The 10358-nt window shown below is 37.6% G+C and overlaps 1 long non-coding RNA gene across 1 annotated transcript; it reads left to right on the forward strand.

Moving 5' to 3' along the window:
* The first annotated feature begins 1988 nt into the window (after positions 1 to 1988).
* On the forward strand, positions 1989 to 7553 carry LOC122481715. Its single transcript, XR_006296922.1, has 4 exons — positions 1989 to 2194; positions 5053 to 5198; positions 5535 to 5621; positions 7184 to 7553. It is a non-coding gene; the product is annotated as an uncharacterized LOC122481715 (long non-coding RNA).
* The last annotated feature ends 2805 nt before the right edge of the window (positions 7554 to 10358 follow it).

Consider the following 10358-nt stretch of genomic DNA (forward strand, 5'->3'; position numbering starts at 1 on the left):
TATGTTTTCCTTTTTTGTCTTTTACTTATAATTTCTAATTCTCAATTTGTTCTTTGTTTCCTATTTCCAGTGCACATTTATTCTCGTTACTGCACAGAATTAGTCTCTCTAAAATTCCATTCTGTAGCATTCTAGTTATTTCTCTAAAGTGTCTTTTAATTTTTAATTCCATCTGGCTAAGTGCTGGTCACCTCCTCAGTGTCTGCCAGGGACTTAATGAAAATGCTCACTAATCCATCTCATAGGTCAGACTTGTCATTTACCTCTCAGGACTCTGGGAGAAATTAATGAGATCATCGTGGCAGTGCTCTTTGAAGACTTGCATTTTAGAAGAGCTATGCCAGAAGTCTCCAACAACTTATACTAAGAAATTCTTCATTGAAAGGTGAATTTTGTGATTTTTAGTAAATGTTAAGAGCATTAGGTACACCCAGCTGTTGGAAACTTGAAACATAATACTTGAAGCCAAAAACACTCTTACTGATATAACTACAGATAACATAGGGGCTGGCGAGGAATGTAAATAAAATTATTTAAATCATATAAATAATTCTCCCAAAAGTTTGTATTAACACTTATCATATCTTAGGATAAACAAGATGATACTGAATAATACTCAGATCAATATTAATTCATTGCCTAAATATTTAAACATAATACTGTGTAAACATTCTTAGAATGTTTTGCAAACACATATGAAGAAGAGAAAATTATACGTGGTTGGGGAGCCTGGGTGGCTCAGTCGGTCAAGCATCCAATTTCAGCTCAGGTCATGATCTCTCGGTTTGTGAGTTTGAGCCCCAAGTCGGACTCTGTGCTGACACCTCAGAGCCTGCAGCCTGCTTTGGATTCTGTGTCTCCCTCTTTCCTGCCTCTCCCTTTCTCACTCTCTCTCTCTCTCTGTCAAAAATAAACATTAAAAGTTTTTTTAAAGAAAATTATACATGGTTTATAACACAGTTCCATCAACATTTTGCCATCTTGCCTTTGATTCTATGCCTAAGTATGTATTTTTAACGATGCTGAATAAATACTACATTTTGAATAGTGTGTGCTAATTTTAAAGGCTTTTTCTCATTGCATCATACGATATAAAAATATTGAACTAAAAGATAAACATGAGATGACATTAACCAGAGTTCTACCACTGTTAATATTTTTATGTCATTCGGGGCACCTGGGTGGCTCAGTCCCTTGAGCGTCTGACTTTGGCTCAGGTCATGATCTTGCCGTTCCAGAGTTCGGGCCCCACCTCCGGCTCTGTGCTGACAGTTCTGGTGGAGCCTGGAGCCTGCTTCTGATTCTGTCTTCATCTCTCTGCCCCTCCCTCGCTTGCACTCTCTCTTTCTCTCAAAAATAAACATTAAAAAAATATTTTTTTTCATTTTTTTTTCAACATTTATTTATTTTGGGGACAGAGAGAGACAGAGCATGAACGGGGGAGGGGCAGAGAGAGAGGGAGACACAGAATCGGAAACAGGCTCCAGGCTCTGAGCCATCAGCCCAGAGCCCGACGCGGGGCTCGAACTCACGGACCGCGAGATCGTGACCTGGCTGAATTCGGACGCTTAACCGACTGCGCCACCCAGGCGCCCCTAAAAAAATATTTTTATATCATCCAATAAAAAGCATTTTTATATGGTACAAAATTTTCTGTTTGAACATAAGTGTCTATTTTAACGACTTCATTACATAAGAATAAATGCTCATTAGGCAAAAACTGGTAATGAAAATAGGCAGAAAAAAAATATTAGAAATCATCACGAATCCCACCACGCAGGGACATTCTTGCTAATATTTCAGGTTAGAGTTTCTTCATTTCTTCCTAGATGCAAATATGTGTATGTCTGCGTGTAGGATTACAAATACACAGATACAGGCATAGGCTACGGACTGGACTTTGTCGCTTCCCCGAAGTCACACGCTGCTACCTCATCCTCTGTGTCATAATAGTAGGAGGTGGCAGCGTCGGGAGGTGATTGGGTCACAAAAGCAGAGCCTCCTTGAACGGGATCAGCGCCTTTATAAAAGCGACCTCAGAGGGTCCCTCAGCCCTTGTACCGCGCGAGGACACAGCGACAAGACCCTCAGAAGGAAGCCGGCCCTCACCAGGCACCGGATCTGCAGCATCTGGGTCACCTTGACGGTGGGCTTCCCAGCCTCCAGAGCCGTGAGAAACTAACTTTTGTTGTTCGTAAGTCACCCAGACTGTGGTGCTTTTGTTACGGCAGCCCAAATGGACTAATACAACATAGCTTTACATAGAGTTATGAAGATAAACACACAGTATTTTATAATCAAGTTTCCATATCAATAATTAAATACAGTCTGAAGGCTTAAAGCCTGCAAAATATTCCAATACAGGAAAGACCATGCATAAAATAGAAAGGACCTAAGTTCTGATGTCAGAATGCCTGAATTGTCTCGTTACCCTCTGCTGACAGTGTGTCCTGTGTAGTTTTTTGTAAAACCTTATCTGCAAAATGGCAGACAAGATAAAATTATAACACAATGTGTGGTTACATCGCAAGGATGAAATGTAATAATGCATGTATAAAACCTTGAAAGGTGCCATATAGTAAACACTGCATAGTGCTTGCTTCTTTTTCATCATTATGATGGTTAAAGAAGCTAAGCTCTATTTGTTAACCATTTGTTCCCGATTTTCCATTACTGTCAATCATCCTGTGACGATTACCTTCATGCTATATATTTGCACAATTTTATCCTTACAATAAGAGTGGGAAAAGAACTCCTTAGTTAAAGGGAAGCTACTTTTTAGGATCTTCTGATAACTTTCCAAGTAGTACTCTGAAAATATTTTAATTTTCCCTCCCACCAAATGTGTACCAGAATGGCTATTGTACCTCTCGCCAACACTAGGTGTTATCGTTCTTAATATGCGTTAATTTGGAAAAAAATTTAAAGATAAATTAAATAGCAAATGTTACTATTTTTACAAATATTTTTACAAATGGATATTTTATAAATATCTATTTATTAAGTTTCTTTTTTTGGAAACTGCCTTCACAGTTTTGTCTGAAGATTATTTTCCTGTCATGATGATCACTTTTTCTTATTTATCTCATAAGTGCATTCACAAAACACTGGCCAAAATAATTTCCTAATGTTTTTGTCTTTACTGTTCACATTGGCTTATTCTTCTTCGTCAATTTTAGGATCTTCCTTTCTAGTAAGGGAAAGAATCTCTTCTCTAGGTTCTGAAATTTCTTTCCACTTTGTACAATTTTTTCAAAAATGTAAATGAATAAAATTTGTATTCTCATAAACTTCTTGCACACGTTTTAAGATTGTATTTTCTTTGTTTTTAACTTGGAATTGGTTCTTATTTTGTGCTGAATGTTTAATTCAGTAATTTGATCATCACTGGTGTCATTTCTACTTTTGCTTCCCACAATATTAATTTCAATTCTGCTACTGAATTCATAGTATCCTTACTATCCTGACTTTCTAATTGCCTTCTTATATCAACTAATTCTCTTCTTATATATGTCAATTCTTATTTCAAAAAGAGTACACTTTTTCTAAATTTTTATTTTGCAGAGAATTACTTTTGGAAGAAATGTCTTCTTCTGAGTCTTGAATTTACCGTTTTCTCTTTCAAAAAACATGCATGCAATTCTTATGTCTTTGAAGATCAAAGGAGGGATTGAATATAACACGTGTGTGATGATAGTAAGATTTAGCATTTATTAAGTACATATTAAATGCAGTGTTGTTACGTGTATTATCTTATTTTCCTGTAGCTCCTCAAGGTAGGTATTACTATCATCATTTTACAGATAATGAGATTGTATCTTATATTAAGTAACTTGTTTATTGTTACTCACACATCTATTAAGAAGGAAAATTGGGGGTGCTTGGGTGGCTCAGTCAATTAAATGTCTGACTCTTGATTTTGGCTCAGGTCATGATCTCACAGTTGGTTTGTGGGATCGAGTTCTGTGTCGGGCTCCATGCTGACAGTGTGGAGCCTGCTTGAGATTCTCTCCCTCTCTCCCCCCCTCTCTCTTTCTGGCCCTCCCCTGCTTGCTCTCTCCTCTCTCTCAAAATAAATAAACTTCAAAAAAACAAGAAGAAAAATTGTAATTTATTCAGATGTCAAATATCTCTTGTTCCCAACACAATGAGCTATTTAATTAATGACTTTTTTTGGTCCCATTTAGTCTGAAGGAGTTAACATTGAAATACAGGTTATTAGCAAAGACTTACAGAAATTTATCATCTATGGGAAGAAATGATCCTAAGTGAACAACTGTGATAAAGAATCGAAGTGTGCTCTTTCAATACTAAGCTCTATGTAATTAAAATGGCGAGGCTACTCCACCTGGTTATTAGAACTTGAGTTCAGACATGTTGTGTTTAGGGACACAGAGAAAGCCATTCTTGCTACAGCATAGTGTTTATTTTGGAGAAAGTGTCTAGGTAGGATCATATTGTTTCTAAACCAGTAAACGAGACTACTAGAACCACACGTCTGACTCTAGAATAACTTTGGATATCTTGAATGCTTGAATAGCAGGCTTCACTCTGTTGAAAATCTGGACACCAATAACTTTTTTTCAACAAATAAATAGTATTAAAAATAGTATTGAGAAAAGGGTATTGCAAATCCCGTCAGAGAATCATCTGTTTAAACATGTGCATGAAGATACCAAAATGAATAATGCTCCACTGCCTCTTGCTTGTGGCTCAGCAAATCACAATCTGGTGGAAAACACCCTACAGACACAAATCATTTCAATAGTCATAAATATTGAGCACATGCACAGATAGGCTTACAAACAGTGGTATGTATCCAAATAGTTACAATGCATTGAGGAACATCCTATTATAGAGTCATAAACACTGAGTTACAAGTATAGAGCACAAATAAAGTAGCTAATCCTATCTATGTGAAGAACGGTGAAAACCTCATCTGAGTGTTGATTTGTGATAATTAATAGGATTCTATCAGCTAGTGAGAAAGGGGAAAAGTAAATGTCCTCTTTTTAAATTTTTTTTTCATTATTTTCTACCTTCATTTCTAAGAATTCTTCGTGTTTGATATGGTGAAGTTTTCAACAGCCTGAAGTCACATTTCGAGAACAGGAATTATCCCTGGAGAGCAGAGAGCACATTGGGTCATAATGGCCATAGAGGGATATTGGACTCCTTCCAGCATTTCAGATCACAAGGTGGGTTTTTTTTTTCAGTGTTTTTTTAATACCCCAAACTTTTCTTATAAATGTTTGCACTTAGATGAGGTTGGAGCTTAACTCAGATCTGCATTAGCTATGTGGTAGACTTAGGATCAGGGGATCAGGCTCCTCTTAGTATTTTTAAAGCATGCTTCCAAAAGGGGAAAAGATCATTTATATTTAAAATAAAGCAATGTTCTTAGAAGCTGCCCTCCGCTCCTTCACCTTCTCGTTTGAAAGCATATGGAACAAGAGACTGCCCAGTTTCAGAGTAAATACTTCAAGGTGATTTAGGATCCTTTAAATACAGCCTAATCCCTTTTCACTCAACAGAAATGCAGAGCTGCTCTGAAGACCCCGGTAGGGCCCAGAGGTGCCCCAGTCAGCAATACCATGAGCGTTCTCATGGCAACTTGTAAAGTAAGTGAGGGGACTTTTTATACCTGCTGCCTTTCCCTTAAAAAGCTCTTTCTTTGCTTATCCCTGGACTCTCTTATTCTGTGGCATCTATCCTGACGTCCTTCACTAAAAAAAGTATTTCCTCTCCGACAGGGGTCAATGCATCTCAATTTAACTGATGATAGTTAAAACTATGCTTTTCTGAAAAAGGCACCTATGCTGTAGTAAAACATTAGTTCACCGATGTGTGGCCTATGTTAAAGATTAGCCAAGCTCAGTTTTATTCATTTATTTCATTATTTGTTTCTGGTTACTTTGCCCTCGTGTCCGTTTCTTTGTGCTTTGAAACATAGATAGCTTAACAATTGGGAAAGATAATGCAGTCTTTGATGATTTTTCACTGAAATTCAGTTGATTTATGAAGACAGAATGGGAGGGTGCAAGCATTGTGAATAGTCCCATAGGTGTACAGATGGGAAGAGAACAATACCGTAAAACAGTGGAAAAGTAAGGATTCTTATTTCCTGCTCTAAGAAAGGCAACTACATTAGATTGGAAACTTTTATAGTAAGTAAATTCTGCAGGGCTCTGAGATACAGTTTAGCAGATTTTTTGTTCCCCCAAATTTGCTCTTAAAATTGTATAAAGTGCTCCATCAATCTCTCTTTAACTCTTGAGGGCAGATTGTTAATTTCTCACAGTACGTACAAATATTTATGACTTAACAATGAATACTTCAATGACCTTTGTTTTGCTTAAAATACTAGGTCTAATTTCATCCTTTCTAGTATATTCACTAGACTAAATTTACTTTCTCTTTTCACTCAGATGATGAAATTGATTTATGAAATTTTGATTTAAAAAATAACTTAGAAATCATCAATTCTAATTCTTTCATTTTATAGATGAAAAAGTTGAGGCCCAGACAGGTTTCTTTTCCCTCTTTAAAATTTTACCTTTTAAAAAAGGTAGAAAACAAAACCATATTTTAAAAAATCATGTGATCTATATATATATATATATATATATATATATATATTTCATTAATGAAATGTTTTTCTATCTTGTAGGCTTATTATTATTAAGCCAAGCCATGAGATTTACAGTAAGGAGAAAATGGATCATTCTGGAGATAGGAAGTCTATAGAGCAGGGAAGAAGGAAGCTATGAAGCAAGCGTGTTTCATAATTAGAGCAGAGAATTAGAAAGCCCTTATGGTATAGTTGGAGGAGAAAGAGGAGAAAACAAGAAAGGGGAGAAATGGATAATAGTGAGTGTTCTTAAATCCCCTTCCCTCAATCCTTACTTCAGGGCATAGGAAAGTTAAAGTTAATAGGACACACACTCAGAAATGTGGGGAGGTAAGCCTCCTAAAGCTGCTGGCTTGCTATTCACTGAGCAGAGCACCCTGGGAAAATTCAAACACTGCTGAGTGTTGTACATTGGGTACACAACCGTATGTGTGTATCAACAGTATAATGTGTATCATACTCACACACTAAGCCCTGGGTGGAAGGCTAGATATGGGCCAAAGAAATGTATACATGATTATTCTAACATATCCCCCTCTCCATTCTCCACAGCTTGCCTATGTTGTACAAGGAGGAGAGATGCTTTAGTGTCCAGTTGGGAAGGAAAAAGAACCCTGGATCCAGAGTCGTAAGGGGAAAAGAACTGCTCTTTCCAGCAAAGACAAGTTCATGCACATCTCTTTTTTTTTTTTTTTTTTTTTTTTCTGCTCTGTCTCCATTTGGGTGGTCTTTCTCCAAAGAATCATAAAAAAATAAGCTATGTTTTAGAATCTCATTCTTCTTGAGGGAAGAACAGAAAACTCTCTCTCTACCTCTGGACTATTCTGCCTCAGTGTAGCTGGGGAAATCTGGACTTCCTCAGCAGCTGGCATTGTTCAAAATAGACCATCCTTGCTTTGGGTCATACGACTCAAGTCTCAGGTATGTGCTTCACTTCTCGATTCTGGATTGCCTGTCACCTACAACAAAGAAATCGATTTTATCTAGCCAAATTCATGAGAGTTCTATATAAAGTTTTGTCAGTAAAGGTGAGTGTTTATGTAAAGCATTATTTTGCTCACTCTTATCCTGTGGAAATATTTATCTGAGTAACCTCACATGTAGAAGTGTATTATTGGGGAGAGAATTGGGATCCTTTCATCATTCCTATTGACCCAATGAACTTCTTTGGTGCTGCTTAGAATTTTTCAGGGTGCGTTCTGCTCACCAGAAACTAGGTTACAACACAAAATTTGTATCAATTTAAAGAGAGAGCCAAAGTTCTGGGCATGTTCTATTTAAAGATATCCTGGGGCACCTGGGTGGCTTAGTCGGTTAAGCATCTGACTATTGATTTTGGCTCAGATCATGATTTCACGGTTTGTGAGCTCAAGCCTCATGTTGGACTCTGTGCTGAGATTCTCTCTCCCTCTCTCTTTCTCTCTACCCCTACCTCACACTCTCTGCCTCAAAAATGAATAAACTTAAAAAAAAATAAAGATATCCTGCTGTAAAATTACCCATGTCTGAAACAGTGTCCTGAAGAAAGAGGGAATGTATATGATTATATGTACAAATATCTTACTTAATTTTGTTAAAAGAATCGGTCCTTTTTTTTTTTTTTCTTTTCAAAATGTTTCTAGGACTACACACGCTCACCTGCGATCATCCCTTCACAGTCTCAATATCTGGTGTCTTCTCTTCCTGACATTTCAATGTTGGAATGTCATAGCACTCAGCCTTCATTACTTTCTTCTTCCTTCTCGACACTCACTCCCTACGTGGTCCCATCTAGAGCCATATCTTTAAATACCCACCTTATGTTAACTCTCAAATGTATATCTCCTGCCTTCCCTCTCTTCTGAATGTCATACCCGGATATCCAACTGCCTATTCATCATCTCCATTTGAATCTAAAAGGCATCTCAAAATTCACATATTAAAAATAGAACTTTCAATCTCCACTCCCAGCAAATCTGCTTCTCATTCAGTCATCGCTAGCTCAGTAAATGGCAGTTCTATTCACCTCGTGGCTCAGGGTGAAAATAAATAAATAAACAAACCGGTGGTATCATCCCTTTCTCATTCTCACACCTGCTGCCCAAAACACCAGTAACTCTGTTGACTCTAAGTTCAAAATACTGTATATCTGGAATCTAGTCGTTCTCACCACTATAACGGTAGCCCAAGCCAACATCGTCTCTCCCCTGATCTGTTGCAAAGGCCTCCTTATGGATGTTCTTGCTTTCACTCTTGCCTCCTGTGAGCTATTCTCCATGCGGTAGGCAGAAATATGCTCACGAATCAGAATGTATCAACTACATCCCTATTCTAAACCCTTCTAGTGGTTTCCTGTAAAATGAGGAAGAATACCAGTGTTTATGTCATGGTGTTGCTAAGAAGATTCAATAACATCTCCATGAAGCACTTTGTATAGTTTCTGGCACATAGAAATAGTCAAGGGAAGTAGGTAATTATTATTAGTGAGTTTCTTTAGCACAAGATTTCCCTGTCTGCAGTCCATCATTCACAGGAAGACAAAACTGCCTACAAACTTCAGGGTGCTCGTAGGATCAATTCATCCCTTATGGCCTCAAACACATCGTCCTTCGATCTGGCTCTGACCTACACTTTCAGCTTCATTCCCTATTACTCATTTATTGATCAACTATTTATGTACCAGGAAGAGCACTTGGACCTGAAGAGACAAAGGTCAATGCTCCCAAGTCCTAAACATTCTGTTTCTGCCATGCTGAATGGTGGGAGATGGGCCTTGGGGAGACAGTTGCAAGAGGAAATCGATTATTTCCTGGCCCGAGTTTTTAAAAAGCTAGTGTCTGAGAGAAAACTGACTATTGCAGCAAAACTGACTGTTGAGAGAACTGACTGTTACCTAGAGAGAAATTTCCACATAGGAGACCAACAAATAAAATGAGTCAACTGGTATCAGAAGCCAAGTGTTCCCCATTCAGGGCACTTATTTCCTTTACCATTGCTTTACCTGTCATACTCTTGGAACTTCTTCAAGGCTATCCTTAAAGTCACTGTTCAGTGAAGCCTTCTGTGACACCCTCATGTATACAGACACGTGGTTGCTCTATTCTGGTGCAACCACATAAACGAGTTCATGGGAGCTCCTCGTTTGGAGATATGAATAATTCTGCACGGCTGTATCTTTTACTGGCATATGGCCTGCTAAAGGAAGGTGCAATCTTTTCTGGAAAAAAAGCTATCAAATCTTTATGGTAACATAACTGGCATAAACATTGTGTAAGTTTAAGGGGTACAGTATGTTTACTCAATTTATATTTATATATTACAAAATGATTAACACCATAGTGTTAGTAGCACCTTCATCCTGCCACATGATTATCATTTCTATTTGTGGTTAAAATATTTAAGATTTATTCTCTTAGCAATTTTAAGGACATAATATAGTATTGTCAGCTATAATAACCATGCTGTACATTAAATCCCGGAACTTGATACTCTTATAACTCAAAGTTTGTAGCCTTTCGCCATTTTCTCCCCATTTCCTTCATCCCTCAACTCTTTGGAACAATCACTCTACTCTGTTTCCCCAAGTTTGTCTCTTTTAGATCCCATATATAAATGATACCATATAGTATCTATGTTTCTCTGTCTGGCTTATCTCACTTAGCATCATGCCCTCAGGGTTCACCCAACTTGGGGCAAACAGCAGGACTTCGTACTTTCTCGTGGCTGAATAATATCCCATTGTGTATGT

Source organism: Prionailurus bengalensis, chromosome A1 (genome assembly GCF_016509475.1).
Source record: "Prionailurus bengalensis isolate Pbe53 chromosome A1, Fcat_Pben_1.1_paternal_pri, whole genome shotgun sequence".
NCBI lineage: Eukaryota > Metazoa > Chordata > Mammalia > Carnivora > Felidae > Prionailurus > Prionailurus bengalensis.